This window comes from Notolepis coatsorum (assembly GCF_963971535.1).
Source record: "Notolepis coatsorum genome assembly, chromosome: 4".
Classification (NCBI taxonomy): domain Eukaryota; kingdom Metazoa; phylum Chordata; class Actinopteri; order Aulopiformes; family Paralepididae; genus Notolepis; species Notolepis coatsorum.
Genome location: NC_140168.1, coordinates 27,219,966 through 27,236,274, shown reverse-complemented (window position 1 = coordinate 27,236,274; position 16,309 = coordinate 27,219,966).

The following is a 16,309-nucleotide window of genomic DNA, read 5'->3' as shown; positions in this document are numbered from 1 at the left end:
CCCTCGCTCCTCTACTGGGCCTGGCCCAATTAAATTCAAGGGACCCGTGTCGCTGAGTGCTCGGCCCCGCGTGGGACGGACCTGGGATGTGGGGGAACCCTATTTCTAGGTGGATGGCGGGAGGGGGGGTCCCTCTCATGGGGGTCTGGGAGGCTGAACGCAGCCGAATTCAAGGGGCCCATGTTAATGTATTGTTATGTTATTGATGTCATTGTCAAGTATTGTCTAAGTGTTGTTTGTCTAAAAATGTAAGTAATTTTTTTGTAGAGAATAAACATGAATAGATAGAACATATTTTTATGGCCTATCATACTGCAATATAAACTGAGTTTTATAGTGAAAAGAGCAGCTTTATTGGTCAAGATTGAAGGCTCTATATTGCAGGAAATTGCACGTACAGGTTCATTACATTTAAAAAAAAATCTGCCGTGGAGGGGGTCGTGCCGGACACCCTCCAAACCACCCCTTGCCTGTCCCAAAAAATAAAACCAAAAACCAAAAACCAAAAATAAAATTAAAAATAAATATTATCTTGCACCCCCACTTTCAACTATAACTAGGCGGCCATGGGTACAAGTACTGGAGAAGGGTTCTTATACACGCTTGGAAAGGTTTGAAAGACATTTTAGTCTCCTCAAATTCTGGTGAACTTTTATTGGTGCACCATAGAAAGCATAGTCACCAACTGCATCACAGTTTAGTATGGCAACTGCACTGCTGCAGACCGGAAAGCACTGCAGAGGGTGATGAAAACCACCCAATGCTTCACCGGTACATCACTCCCTGCCATTGAGACTATACAACTTAACTACACACACTATTGTCAAGGACACCTCTCACCCCAATCACAGACTGTTTGCCCTCTTTCCCTCTGAGCGGCGATATAGGAATCTCTGTTCCAAGTCAAGCTGGCTCAGGAACAGCTTCTTCCCCTCAGCTGTCATCTCTCTGAACTCCATGGTGATATACCTGCATATTCCTGTTTACATATCCGTATATACTATATCTGTATATCCCTTACCTTACTATACCACTGGCTAGTATGGCTTACTACCATAATGTAGGGCTGTCCCCGACTAAGGATTTGGATGGTCGACTATGATTGGCCAAAATGTGCCGTTAGTCGACTATTGGTCGACAAAAAAAAAAAGTATAATATATATATATATTTTTGTATCATTCCATTTGGGCTGTGGGGGGTGCTTAATGTCTGAAGGAGTCGACTGAAGGCTTCTTGTCCTTTGCAAAAGCATGCAATTGGTCCACTGATGGATACATCTTGATATTTGTCTAATCTAGTGTGTTCATTAGATGGGTGAAATCCTCTTTCAGTGCCTCTGTGCCTGTTTTTGTTGGCAGTTAGCCTCTGGTATGTGTGCCACGCTTCTAGGCCTCTTTTCTTTTGGAAAGAATGGTACATTTTTTTATCTTTTTTATATATATATTCGACTAAGAGGATGGCCAGTCGACTACGGCTCCTTTCGACCGATTAGTCGACTAATCGACTAATAGGGGTCAGCCCTACCATAATGTATTTAAATCTGTATCACTGTACATAATAATACTGTAACACTGTACATACATCAGATTAGCATTATTTACTCAGTAGTACAAATTTGTATAATATTCCAGTTTAATCACTTGTACATTGCATATTGTTATTGCACTTACTTACCTTTGCACTCTGGCCTGATGGGTGGCTACTATGGCATCAATGACAGTGATGGTGACAGAAGCCATGGTGGAAGAGGTACAGTAGCAGCATCAAAAGTATACATTCTGTCAGCTCTGGGCCCACTCCAGTAACCCGATGGAAGACTCTCCACTGGTTGGCCAGGATGCCAAATGTGCACTCCAACAAAAAACAGGAATGAAAGAGTCATTCATTCAGCAGTAGTGAACGTGTTCAATCAGCATGCAGCATATGTAATACAATGCTAGAAATACAGTTGGCCAATTTTCTGTCACTAAAAATGTATTCGTTTAATAAAAAATAACCTGGGCTGTATGTACTAGATGTATTAGAATGATGTTTGATGTACTAGATATATTATCAAGAATATTATCAAGCGGACAACACATATCATAACATTAGTCACTCTACCTTTGGAACGAGAACTCGGGGTGTTGCCATAGTCGTTAGACGGAAGTTGAATATTGAATTAAAGGGAGTATGGTCTGATGTAGATGGTCGGATAACTATAGCTAAGATTGTACACAAGAACAGGAAAATAGCGTTGGTAGCGGTATATGCCCCAAATTTGTACGAAGTGGGTTTCTTCACTACACTAACCAAAGCAATGTTAGACCTTCCCGATTACTCATTTATAATAGGTGCGGATTTTAATGCCATTTGGAATCCAAGGATGGACAAATCTAACCTCACCTTTTCCAGCGAACAAAAGAATTCATCTAATGCATTAAAGGATTGGTCGAAGATTACAGGTGTAAATGACTTATGGCGATCACTTAACCCCACGACCCGAAAGTACTCTTGTCGATCTGCGAGACATAACACATTATCCAGAATAGATTATGTCTTTGCATCCCAGAGACTATTTGATAATTATGAAGTGGAAATTATACCCAATGCATTATCAGATCACTGTTATTTACTCCTAAAAGGAACATTTGGTATACTATCTTCCTGAGCCCCAAGATGGCGATTTAACTCGATGCTGCTTAATAACAAGGAATTCATTACACAACTCAAAGAAGCTCTTACAGTATTCCTACGGGAGAATGCAAACTCGGTGCAGGACCCCAGAATAATATGGATGTCGGTAAAGGGAATGTTAGATCCTGATCAAACTGGCCAGTATCACGTCTTCATCTGTTTTGGCTCTCCATCCAATTCCTCTGCGTTGTGTCATTTTAATGGTCCTGACGTCTCTCCGACACTGGCTGATAAGATCCTTATCTCCCCCGTTAGTGCAATCCATAAACCATACTAATTCTCCACCTCCGTAAGAATTCGACACTTCGACACCGTGAAATACCTTATGAGGAAAAGCGTTGTTTTATTGCTATAAACAGAACCTCATAATCAGATGTTATCAGATGTTATCAAATTGTATCGTCCTTGAAGAGTCTATTCTAATGATCTTTCGGTGTGTTCGTCTATCGTCATTTTGTTATTCAGTCCAATAGTGTTCAGGCCTGGTCTTTAGCCTAACCCTCCTCGCGTTAGCCAAAGCTAATGATGATGTGGCATTCTTCCTCCCCCCCCCCCCCTCTCAATGAGAGGAGAGAGTGTCTTCTGTGTGATCTCAGTCCTACTCGCTCTTGGTCAGATTCTAGTCTGCCTTACACCCGGAAACACCATTCGACTTATAGATGTTCGTCGTCGCAACAACGGCCCCGCCTTCTGGTTGTCATGCGACGTGTTGTCATGACAACTGCGTTAATAACCTTTACACACATTTCACGTTTCATTAAGATGAACCTCTCTCCCTCCTGCTCTGGGAGACACTCGCTCTTATCTCAGATGTTCTTACAAGGAATGTCAACAAACATTCGGCTGGCTGCTAAACATTCTGCTGGCTACTGCCTCTGAACCGCTTCTTCTATCACCGTCTTCCATGCACATTTCGATCACCGTTTTAGCTGTGATCATCTCCCCCCAATCTATACATCACATACATTGAAAAAGCACCCCAAATCCTTCATTCCCCCCTTTGATTCTTAATCAACCTTCAGAATCAACAGACTACTTGGTTTTTCAATTAATTATACACAAAAATAGACTCATAACAATGAGGGCCCGCCGTCTGCTGTTTTCCTTTTGTTTTCCATTACCCGCATCACACCCAAACCAGAAAGGATAAACAACGGTCAGGGAGGAGAGAGAGAGAGAGAGAGACAGAGAAAAACACAGATTGCAACTTTTCAGACGACACACCTAAACCCTTCGGCCCCCCTATTAGGTACCCCACGTCCAAATCAGAGCGCTCCCTTCCCTCTTACAGTACACCTCCCATCTTGGGCCGGTCCCGTCTTCTAGGGCAAGGGCCCCTTTCAGTGACGGCTCCTTTCCTGAGCTGGTCCCCCCTCCAGGGCGCGGTCCCCTAGGCAAAAATGTCTCCCCTGGTCTGCTACTGCTCAGTGTCTCTGGCTGTCCTCTCCACATCTGCTCCTCCACCGCCGCCGTCTCCTCTCTCTCGTCGTGGATAATCTGTGTACCAGGCTGCGGTGCCTGGCCCCTGCGGCTTCCTCCTCCTCCAGTCTGTCTCCTGGTCGTCTCCACCGCTGTCGGTGTCTCCCCCACTGTTGAAAGCAGAAACACAACACCAGCAGTCGTCTGTACATTCGACTTCCCTTGTTTTGCTATTAGTCTACCACCTTCTCCACACCTATTATCCATCTTACAGGGCGGTTCCCTGTTTGTTGTCTTCCGGCGTGACACTTGCAGCTTCCGATACCCACTCCGCGCAACTCTTCATCCCAGTTTGACCCCCAGCGCGCGCCAGTTCTTCTGGTGACGTGTCTTCTGAAGACCCTGCCTATCTATTAGGTGTGAGAAGGCTCCACTGGAATTCAAACTCCCTCTTTATTCCATAATTAACCCATTCAAATAACTGCACCATCTTTCTGTGCAATTCTTATTTAATCCATTGTATAATTAAACTCTATATCTAATATTATTATTATAATAGATCCACTCTCTGTGCTGCAGTAGATTGACTATTGAATCACTCCCCCACTCCGCCACTAGATGGTAGTACAGGCCTATATCTAAATATTCCCCTATGGGTAATGAAAACTCCCCAGCACTACCCCCTCTCCGCCACTAGGTGGCGACCTACTCCTCCTCTATGGTGGTTTAGTTGACGTGTCACTTCCTGGTTCTTATCTGTTGTTATCTCCTCGTGGCGCTCACGGCCATCTTGTATCATCCTCCTCGTGGCCCCTTTTGCGGCCATCTTGTCTCGCTCATAATGGCTACTCTCTCAAACAAACGGCCGCTGCCCTCCTTTTTCAAGGCCTAACAACAAAACAACTGTCTCCTAGAGTCTCGTCGGCCAAACAGGTCATAATGATGTCTGCAGGTCACATGACAATAGATGATCTACTAACATGCAAGTACTGAACAGGTCAAAAATAGACTGAATGCCAAATGACGGTAGGTCTGAAAAACGTAGGTAGATTCTCCCGACTCACAGTCCCGCGTTCCCGCCTCTTGTGAGGAAAACAACCCTTATATTACAGACCAACAAAAATGGAATTAACCCCTTAGAACACTGCCTTCCTTCACCGGCCCGTTTGTTTTTAATTCCCTGTAGATAAAACCCATCTTGGTTTTTCAAAACACCATGGCTCTCTGCTCATATTATTACAGCTGGCTTCTCTGTCGCTTCTTATTTACGGATGCACTATCTGTTCGTTTTTATTTGGCTTAAAAGATCAAAACAACCGTGTGCACAGTGAACTCACATCTTTCTTCTAAGCGCTGTTTCTCCTACAGCGCTGGCCCGCCTCATGACCGCTCGACTCGCCGCTCTCTCCCAGGGCTGGCCGGCCTTGCTCGATCATGATTCTCCCACACACGATGACTGTTGTCCACTGTCGTCCCATTATTGAAAAAGTCTTTTTCCGTTGTTCTTATCTCTCGGCAACCAACCGTTCCCGTTGTTTTTATCTCTTGCAAATCCGGCTGTCATCGGCATCAACTGTTAGATCCTGATCAAACTGGCCAGTATCACGTCTTCATCTGTTTGGCCATTCCTCTGCGTTGTGTCATTTTAATGGTCCTGACGTCTCTCCGACACTGGCTGATAAGATCCTTATCTCCCCCGTTAGTGCAATCCATAAACCATACTAATTCTCCACCTCCGTAAGAATTCGACACTTCGACACCGTGAAATACGTTATGAGGAAAAGCGTTGTTTTATTGCTATAAACAGAACCTCATAATCAGATGTTATCAGATGTTATCAAATTGTATCGTCCTTGAAGATTCTAATGATCTTTCGGTGTGTTCGTCTATCGTCCTTTTGTTATTCAGTCCAATAGTGTTCAGGCCTGGACTTTAGCCTAACCCTCCTCGCGTTAGCCGAAGCTAATGATGATGTGGCATTCTTCCTCCCCCCCCCCCCCCCTCTCAATGAGTGGAGAGAGTGTCTTCTGTGTGATCTCAGTCCTACTCGCTCTTGGTCAGATTCTAGTCTGCCTTACACCCGGAAACACCGTTCGACTTATAGATGTTCGTCGTCGCAACGACGGCCCCGCCTTCTGGTTGTCATGCGACGTGTTGTCATGACAACTGCGTTAATAACCTTTACACACATTTCACGTTTCATTAAGATGAACCTCTCTCCCTCCTGCTCTGGGAGACACTCGCTCTTATCTCAGATGTTCTTACAAGGAATGTCAACAAACATTCGGCTGGCTGCTAAACATTCTGCTGGCTACTGCCTTCTTCTATCACCGTCTTCCATGCACATTTCGATCACCGTTTTAGCTGTGATCATCTCCCCCCAATCTATACATCACATACATTGAAAAAGCACCCCAAATCCTTCAGGAACGATCAAGGATTTCACTGATAGCTTTTCCTCCAAAATGCGCAAGAATCGATGCTCAAAACTGGCTGAACTGGAAACGCTTTACTCAACGTTATTTAATTCTTTACAATACAACAACTCAATTAGACTGGAAAATCAAGTTAATGTACTAAAAAAAGAGATCAATGCCATATACAGACAACAATCGGAAATACAAATACGTAGCACAAGACAACAGCAGTACTCTCAAGGTTCTAAACCAAGTCACCTATTAGCCATGCGATTAAGAATTAATGCAAAATGTGCAGATATAACTACCATTAGAGCACAACAAGTACTTGTTACAGACCCTGAAAAAATAAACGCGACATTCAAAGAATTCTACTCCAACTTATATAAATCAGAAACGACCTTCGATCAAGACAAAATGGACACATATCTTAATCAAATTAATCTCCCCAAACTTTCAGAGTATGACGCTAAACAGTTAGAAACACCGATCACACTGGAGGAACTCAAGAAGGCCATATCCGAAATGCAAAGTGGTAAGGCTCCTGGAAGAGACGGTATCCCACCAGAAATGTACCTCTCTTGTTGGGACATAATTGGACCCCTATTACTAAATATGATTTTATACTCAGTCAAGGAGGGGAACTTCCATAAGAACGACAATATTGCACTCATAACAGTCCTCCTTAAAAAAGACAAAGACCCCACCGAGTGCGGTAGTTACAGACCCTTAAGCCTCCTCGGAACCGATATCAAACTGTACTCTAAGGTATTAGCCATCAGATTACAAAAGCATATGACGTCTTTAGTTCATCCGGACCAAACTGGCTTCATAAGAGGCCGCTTGATCACTGATAACATAAGACGATTACTGCACGTACTAGATGCCGACAAGGACGACACCATACCTAAGGCGATACTGTCCGTGGATGCAATGAAAGCTTTTGACACGCTGGAATGGTCGTATCTATGGGCAGTATTAGAGAGGATGGGGTAAGGTAAAGGTTTCATTGATATGATTAAAGTAGTATACAAAGACCCATCGGCCATGATTACAACAGGTATAATCACCTCCGGAATCTTTCCGGTATCACGCTCAGCTAGACAGGGTTGCCCTCTTAGTCCCGGACTATTCGATCTATCATTAGAGCCTTTAGCACAATATATAAGACAATCCCAATTCATAGAACCAATCGTAATCAAGGGCACACAACATAAAATTTGTTTATATGCGGACGACGTAATACTGTTCATGCAAAACCCCAACACCACATTGCCTCATCTGCTCAAGTTGATTGAGAACTTTGGAGATTTATCGGGATTTAAGATAAATTGGCCGAAGTCGGCTTTCCTTCCACTTAACGCCCCTGCAAAAAAGATATAACCCTCCCAGAACAGATACCTATGGTAAAACACTTTAGATGTTTGGGAGTGGAAATATTCCCCACCATAAGACAAACGGTGAAGCACAATTACACAAAAATCCAAAACAAAATCAAAGACGACCTTGATAGGTGGGCAAAACTTAAAAACTCAGTACAGGCACGGATATCAATAGTTAAGATGGACGTACTACCTAGAATCAACTTCTTCAGCTCAATGCTACCGTTACCCCCTCCAGAGGGTTACTACACTCCTCCACATACAAATTTATTTGGAATAACAAACCACCACGTATAAAAAGATCCACCGCACAGAGAAATAAAGCAGACGGTGGTATGGCATTTCCAGATTTTTTCCACTATTTTAAGGCGTACACTTTAAGACCATTGACAACATGGTTTGATCCCCAAGCATTAGTATCCTGGAGAAAATTAGAAGAAAATATAGTAGCCCCACATAGACTGAAGGACATAGCGTACACTAAACTATGGCCCCATAATTACTCATGCGATCCGGATATGGCGTGAAACACAAAAAAAATATCCTAACCCACATAAATGGCATAATCATACTCCCTTATTCAATAACAATGCACTCTTGATTGGAAAACGACCTATAAGATTCCCTATATGGGAAAAGCAAGGCATACACTCATTAGGGGATGTTTTTAGCAAACAGGGTTTTTGTAGTTATGAAGAAATACGCAAAAAATTTAATCTCACCAAGTCCACACATCTTTTTTACATACAGTTATTGTTATGTTTGAAGTCTCAAGGTGTTCCATTAAAGATACCAATTGAACACCACAGATACCACAAATTCTTCTATGAAAGAGAGACATCGAGAGGTTTTGTTTCAGATTTTTATCATCAATTACTAACGTCCTCGTATGAAACCCTCCACCTAGACTCCGTCTGGAGGAGGGATATACCAGACCTGGAAAGTGATTTTGATTGGCAAGAAGCCTGGGCAAATGTTCGACTCACATCAAGGAACCCGGACCATCAACAAATCAATCTTAACTATATTCATAGGACATACTTGACTCCTATAAGACTGAAAAAAATGGGTCTTATACAAGACTCCAAATGCTCCTTATGTACAAATGGGGACGAGGGGACATTTATGCACATGTACTGGGACTGCCCACCAGTTAAGATATTCTGGAAAGAGGTGACCCAGCAATTATCAAATCTCTTAACTTGGAATATACCTGTACACCCCTCTGTATTACTGCTGAATGATGTTTTTGAGTGTGCAGTACATCCACAGCTAAAGAGATTGGTTTTATCGGGTATCACAGTGGCTAAAAAGCTGATAGCATCACGATGGTTCCAACCGGAAAAAATTTCCCGAAAGGTCTGGATTATTACATATCTCGATGTGATCTATCAAGAAATATCTACAGCAAGAATTTTGGGTCTCAATGAATCCAAAATGACATTGTGGTTAGAAGTGGTGGAGAAAATACTCCCTGGATCAGCTTTCTGAACCGCAGCAATGGCCTGTTGAGATCCTGAGAACACCAGGACCAGGTCTTGACCCAAGGAACAAAGGAACCATCAGACGGCGTGGGAAGAGAGCTGGGATCCGTAACAGACTGAGAACCAGACGACACCGAACGCCACTACCCAGTATATTGCTAGCCAATGTACAATCAATTGACAATAAACTGGACGACATCCGAGCAAGGATTCAATTCCAGAGAGACGTTAGAGACTGCAATGTTCTCTGCTTCATTGAAACGTGGCTGTCGCCAGGAACCCCAGATCACGCCATCCAACCGGCCGATCACTTCTTCATCCACCGCAAGGATAGATCAGCAGAGTCCGGCAAACAGCGTGGAGGAGGTATCGCCTTCATGTTTAACAACAATTGGAGCGATCCAGCCAACGTGAAGGAATTATCGAACCACTGCTGCCCAGACCTGGAATATATAACCATCAAGTGTCGTCCTTTCTTCCTCCCGAGGGAGTTAACAGCGATCGTCCTGGTCGGAGTGTATATTCCACCGCAAGCCAGCAATAGTGTCGCGCTCTCCAGACTCCACGATGAGGTAAATAGGATCCAAGCGGCGAACGTTAACGCCGCCATTGTAGTAGTGGGTGATTTCAATAGCGCCAATCTGAGAAAGGTTTTGCCTGACTTCTATCAGCATGTGACTTGTAAAACCAGAGGCGGTAACATCCTAGATCACTGTTACACGCAATTCAAGGGTGGCTACAAGGCTCATTCTGCTAGTGGCTTTGGTAAGTCTGATCACGCGGCCATTTTCCTTTCACCAAAGTACAAACAAAGAATCAAGAGCACTCCTGTAGTCTCGCGAGAGGTGCAGAAATGGGATGTGGAGTCGGGGGAGATGCTCCAGGCTGCGTTTGAGTGCACAGACTGGAGCGTGTTCCGCGACACAGATAACATTAATGTCTACACGGAGACAGTGCTGGACTATGTTCGTACTTTGGTGGAAGAAACAATCCCCACTACCACAATTAGAGTTTACCCAAATCAAAAACCCTGGGTAGACAAATCCGTCCGTGAAGCTCTGAAAGCGCGCACCAAAGCATACAACAACGGCCTAGTGGCAGGCAACATGAATGACCACAAGGTGGCGCGATACAACGTAAGGAGGACAGTGACAGAGGCCAAACGGCGCTACAGGGATAAAATTGAACTCCAGTTTGAACAGGCTGACTCCAGAGCTATGTGGCAGGGGCTCAAAACGATGACAGACTACAAAGGCACCTCCCTCAAACTGAACAGTGACATCTCCTTAGCAAATGACCTCAATACCTTCTATGTAAGGTTTGATGCTGGTAATAACAACACCAGCCCACAAGCCACGGCAATGGGGGGGGGGGGGGGTCTGCTGCTGATGGAGACTCAGTATTCAGGGTAACAGAGCATGAGGTGAGGCGGACCTTTAAAAAAGTGAATATCAGGAAGGCAGCAGGACCGGACGGCATCCCCGGCCGCGTCCTAAAAGTCTGTGCCGACCAACTGGCCCCGGTATTCACTGACATATTTAACCTGTCCTTAGAACAGGCTGTCATCCCCACCTGCCTGAAGAAGTCCACTATTATCCCTGTACCCAAAAAATCCAAGCCTGCTTGCCTCAACGACTACCGCCCTGTAGCTCTCACCTCCATAGCCATGAAGTGCTTTGAGAAGCTAGTAAAGGGCTACATCTGCTCCTCCCTCCCCATCAACATGGACCCCCTGCAATTTGCATACCGCCCCAACAGGTCCACGGAGGACGCCATAGCCCATGTGCTGCACACAGCAGCATCACACCTGGACAAGAGGAAGGGGAACTATGTGAGAATGCTATTCATCGACTACAGCTCGGCATTCAATACCATAGTCCCCTCCATACTCATAGCCAAGCTCAGGGACCTGGGCTTGAACTATGACCTCTGCCAGTGGGTCTTGGACTTCCTGACGGGCAGACCCCAGGTGGTGAGAGCAGGCAACTGCACCTCCTCATCCATCACCCTCAACATAGGGGCCCCCCAGGGCTGTGTTCTGAGTCCCCTCCTCTACTCCCTGTACACACACGACTGTGTGGCTCAGCGGAGTAGCAACACAATCATCAAATTTGCTGACGACACAGTGGTGGTGGGCCTGATCTCTGCCAACGACGAGAGGGCCTACCTGGAAGAGGTCAAGGTCCTGGCGGGATGGTGCCAGGAAAACAGCCTCTCCCTGAACGTCAGCAAAACAAAGGAGATGATTGTGGACTTCAGGAGGTCGGGGGTCAAGGACTACAGCCCCCTCAGCATCGACGGGGCACCGGTTGAGAGAGTCAACAGCTTTAAGTACCTCAGAGCCTACATATCCGAGGACTTGACATGGACCACACACATTGACAGTGTTGTGAAGAAGGCACGACAACGCCTCTACTTCCTCTGGCGCCTAAGGAAGTTCCAAGTCAGTCAGAAGATCCTTAAGAACTTCTACTCATGTACAATAGAGAGCATCCTGACTGGCAACATCACCTCCTGGTTTGGGAATAGCACTGCACAAGACCGAAGCAGACTACAAAGAGTGACACGTTCAGCCGAACGCACAATTGGAGGGGGGCTCCCCACCCTCCAGAACATTTACAACAAGCGTTGCAAGGGCAAGGCTAAGAGAATCATTAAAGACTCCAGTCACCCGAACAACTGCCTCTTTGAACTGCTGCGGTCAGGCAAGCGATACCGGAGTCTCAAGGCGAGCACAGAAAGACTCAGAAGAAGCTTCTATCCCCAGGCCATCAGGCTGCTAAATGAACAATGAACACTACACAACAACAACCATCAAACGCACATAGCACACACATCCACACGCACACACTCACTTTAAACAAACACACTGTAGCACCCACTCCACACACTTTATAGCACACGCTCACTTTAAACAAACACACTGTAGCACCCACTCCCCACACTTTATATTTATTGATGAAGGATTGCACTACAACTCGTACACCTTACTGTAAATTGTACCTAAATTGTACCTCATCCCATTTCTGCTTTGCACTATATAGTATTGTACATTAGTACACTGCATAGTATTGTATATTATATGGTAACTCAGTTACGTCTATTCTGCATCGAACATTGTACATATGTCTATACTGAACACTGTGACCTCATTTTCTACTTCTAATTTACATGCTATACTATGTTATTTGATACTATCTTGTCTAGCACAGTCTCTGGAGCGTAACAGTAAGAAGCATTTTGTATGAAAGTATTCTGTACTTCTGTATGACAACTATTAAAGAAACTTGAAACTTGAAATAAAAGCTAGCATATAATGGTAGTGTCTGGTTAGGAGCGAGGGATAATGGATGGATTATCCAATGGGGGGTCCGGGAGGGGGGGGGGTACGAGCTAGAGCATAATGTGTGTAGGTTTTTAGATAACAGGTATTAAGGGTATATCCTGTATAAGACAATTAACTAAATGGTGATTTCATTGGATGTGCACTGTCAACTAATGCTTGTATATCTTATCATGTGTTGTTTATGTGTTTGTTAAAAAAATAATAAAAAAAAAATACAAAGAATATTATCAAGCCGGTTTGTAGGCTATGATTCAATATGGTAAAATTGTACCGCTAATGCTATAGACGTTACTGTAGTTAGCCAAGTTGATTAAGCTACAATTTAGCAAAGGTTAGGTATAGCCGAAGGCACAATGTATTCTAGCTAGCTAGCGAACTGGCTACAGTTGAACATACTTGGGCAAAATGTGAAACTTTCACATCTCCTACAGTTGGTTGAAATACATTGGCTGTGTTGCCATATTATTAATGTTGGTAAAAGGACCAGAAAATAGGGCAATTTTTTTTTATTAAATGGTTTTACTTAAATTTTAGACTGTAGTAACAAATCCACTAGAATGAGACGGACTATAACTATGGTGCAATATTGTGTTTCAGATTTATTTTAAACATGAAGAAGACAGTCAGTGGTAAGTACAACATTAGTTTGTATTACTTCAAGTAATATTACTTCAAGTATCTAAGTAAACTTTTTAATTCACATCCCACTTGTTAGTATGGAGAGTAGTCTAGCTTGGATTTTGTTATATTACAGTTAATATTTGCAAATGTAAATTGACATCTTCCTTATTATCGTTCTTGTTCCTTATTACCACATTAGGCAGGCAAGACAGACAGTATAAAGAAGGGCCAGACTTTTAACAGTTGTGCAGAGCAAAGACGGATATCATCTCATTCATGCAGAAAGATCAGAAAAGCTTATTGACAGCAACAAAGAACTCCAAGACAGCATTGTTTTTACTGTGTTCACTTTGGGACAAAAAGAGGGAAAATCTAAATTACACAAAAACAATGGTTATGAATTTTTGGAAAGTCATATTTTTGGCATTTTTTTTTATTTTTATTATTTTTTTAAACATAAACATACCAACAAATTAGACACATCATTATAAATGTAGTTTACGAGATATATACCTAATACTTGCTATCTAATACCATACAAACATATGCTCCTGCTCGCTCCCCCCCCCCCCCCCCCGGACCCCCACTTGGATAATACATCCATTTTCATTCGTTTCTGACCAGGCACTACACTTCATATGCTAGCTTTTATTCTCTCCACCACTTCTAACCAGATTGCAATGTTGGTTTCACTGACACCTAAAATTCTTGCTGTAGATATTTCTAGATAAATCACATCGAGATAGGTAAGAACCCATACCTTCCGGCAATCTTTTTCCGGTTGAATCCATCGTGATGCTATCAGCTTTTTAGCAGCTGTGAGACCGGATAAAACTAGTCTCTTTAGCTGTATAGGGTCTGCAAACTGAAATACATCATTTTTTAGGAATTTTAGGAAACTCATATTTTTGGTATTTTCATGGTCTAAACTAAGCTGGACAATGTAAAAAGCATTGTTGAAGATTTCAATGACTACTTTGTGGGTGTTGGAACTACTTTGGCCAGCAAAATTGTTGTGCCTGATGATAAAAAAGATATGTTTAATAATCTTATTAATGATAATATCAGTTCTATGTTCCTTTGTGGGGTAAATGAACTTGATATAATTGATATTGTAAGTAAATTCAAAAACAAAACATCAACTGATATAAACTCCATTGATATGGTAATTATTAAAGAAGTAATTGAGTCTATTGTAAAACCTTTGACCTATATATGCAATCTGTCTTTTCAAAGAGGTGTTTTTCCTAATAATATGAAACCAGCAAAGGTAATACCAATATATAAAAATGGAGATAAACATCAAATGGACAATTATAGACCAGTGTCCCTACTTCCTCAATTTTCAAAAATATTAGAGAAACTATTTGTGAAACAACTGGATCTTTTCATTGGCAAATACAAAATACTGAGTGAACACCAGTATGGGTTTAGGAAAAATAGAAATACTACATGTGCAGTGATGGAGATGGTAGAAGAAATAACTAAAGCAGTTGAAAATGACAAGTGTTCTATTGGTATTTATATTGACCTACAGAAGGCTTTTGATACAATAGATCACAGCATATTAGTGAGAAAACTGGAGAAGTATGGGATACGAGGTATAGCTAACTCTTGGCTAAAGAGCTACTTGGAAAACAGACAGCAATGTGTGCAAATCAATGACACTGTGTCAGGATTTAGGAAGGTCACCTGTGGAGTACCTCAGGGATCTGTGATAGGTCCAAAACTATTTATACTTTATATTAATGATATGTGCAATGTTGCTGAACTGTTAAAGTTTGTTATTTTTGCAGATGATACAAATTTATATTGCTCAGGAAGTAATTTAAAGGAACTTTTGCCTGATATTGAAAGAGAGCTTGAAACTCTCAAAACTTGGTTTGATGTTAATAAATTGTCTCTCAATATTAAGAAAACTAAATTTATGGTTTTTGGAAATCGAAAAGAAATAGAGGGGGAGATAGAGTTAAAAATATGTGATGTAAAAATAGAAAGAGTTTTTGAGATAAAATTTCTAGGGGTAGTTATTGACCAGAAATTAACATGGAAACAACATGTTAACTATATTCAAGGAAAAATATCTAAGTCAGTAGCAATATTGTATAAATGTAAGGATATATTAAACTACAAAGCCTTGCACATAATTTACTGCTCACTTATACTTCCTTACATTTCTTACTGTGTGGAAGTATGGGGGTCGACATTTAAAAATACAGTAAATCCAATAGTCGTACTGCAAAAGCGGGCCATTCGGAACCTTTTCAAGGCTGGTTACTATGAACACACAAATCCATTGTTTATAAAGTCTCATATTATGAAATTTAATGATTTGGTTTACTATAAAAATATGCAAATAATGTACAGAGCTAAAGCAAAGTTACTCCCAGGTGGGGTGCAAAGGTTTTTTTCAACACATGAAAGAAAATATGATTTGAGAGATATTTGTAAATTTACTGTTCAGAAAGCTAAGAAAGGGATTAAAAGGAGGTGTATTTCTATTATTGGGGTTAACTTGTGGAACAATGCGGATATACAGTTAAGAATGAGTAATTCGATTTTGGTTTTTAAGAAAAAGGTTTGTAAAGCAATTTTTGAAAAATACAAGGGTGAATAACACTGTTTTGTTTGCTTTTTTTTCTTTTTTCTTTTAGAATACTGTTTTGGAATCTACATTTTTGTATTTTTTATTTTAATTTTTTTTAATGCTAAATTTTGAAAAACTACAAGGGTGAAAAACACTGTTTTGCTTGCTTTTTTTCTTTTCTTTATAATACTGTTTTGGAGTAAAAAAAATATATTTTTTTTGTAAGAATATAGGACAGGCACATATAAGCACTATGCTTCAGTCTGTACCTTTTTCAGTCACTGTAAATAATCAAATATTGATAAATGATAAAAAAAAAATTGATGACTGAAAAAAAATAAACTACTACTACTACTACTACTACTACTACTAGTCT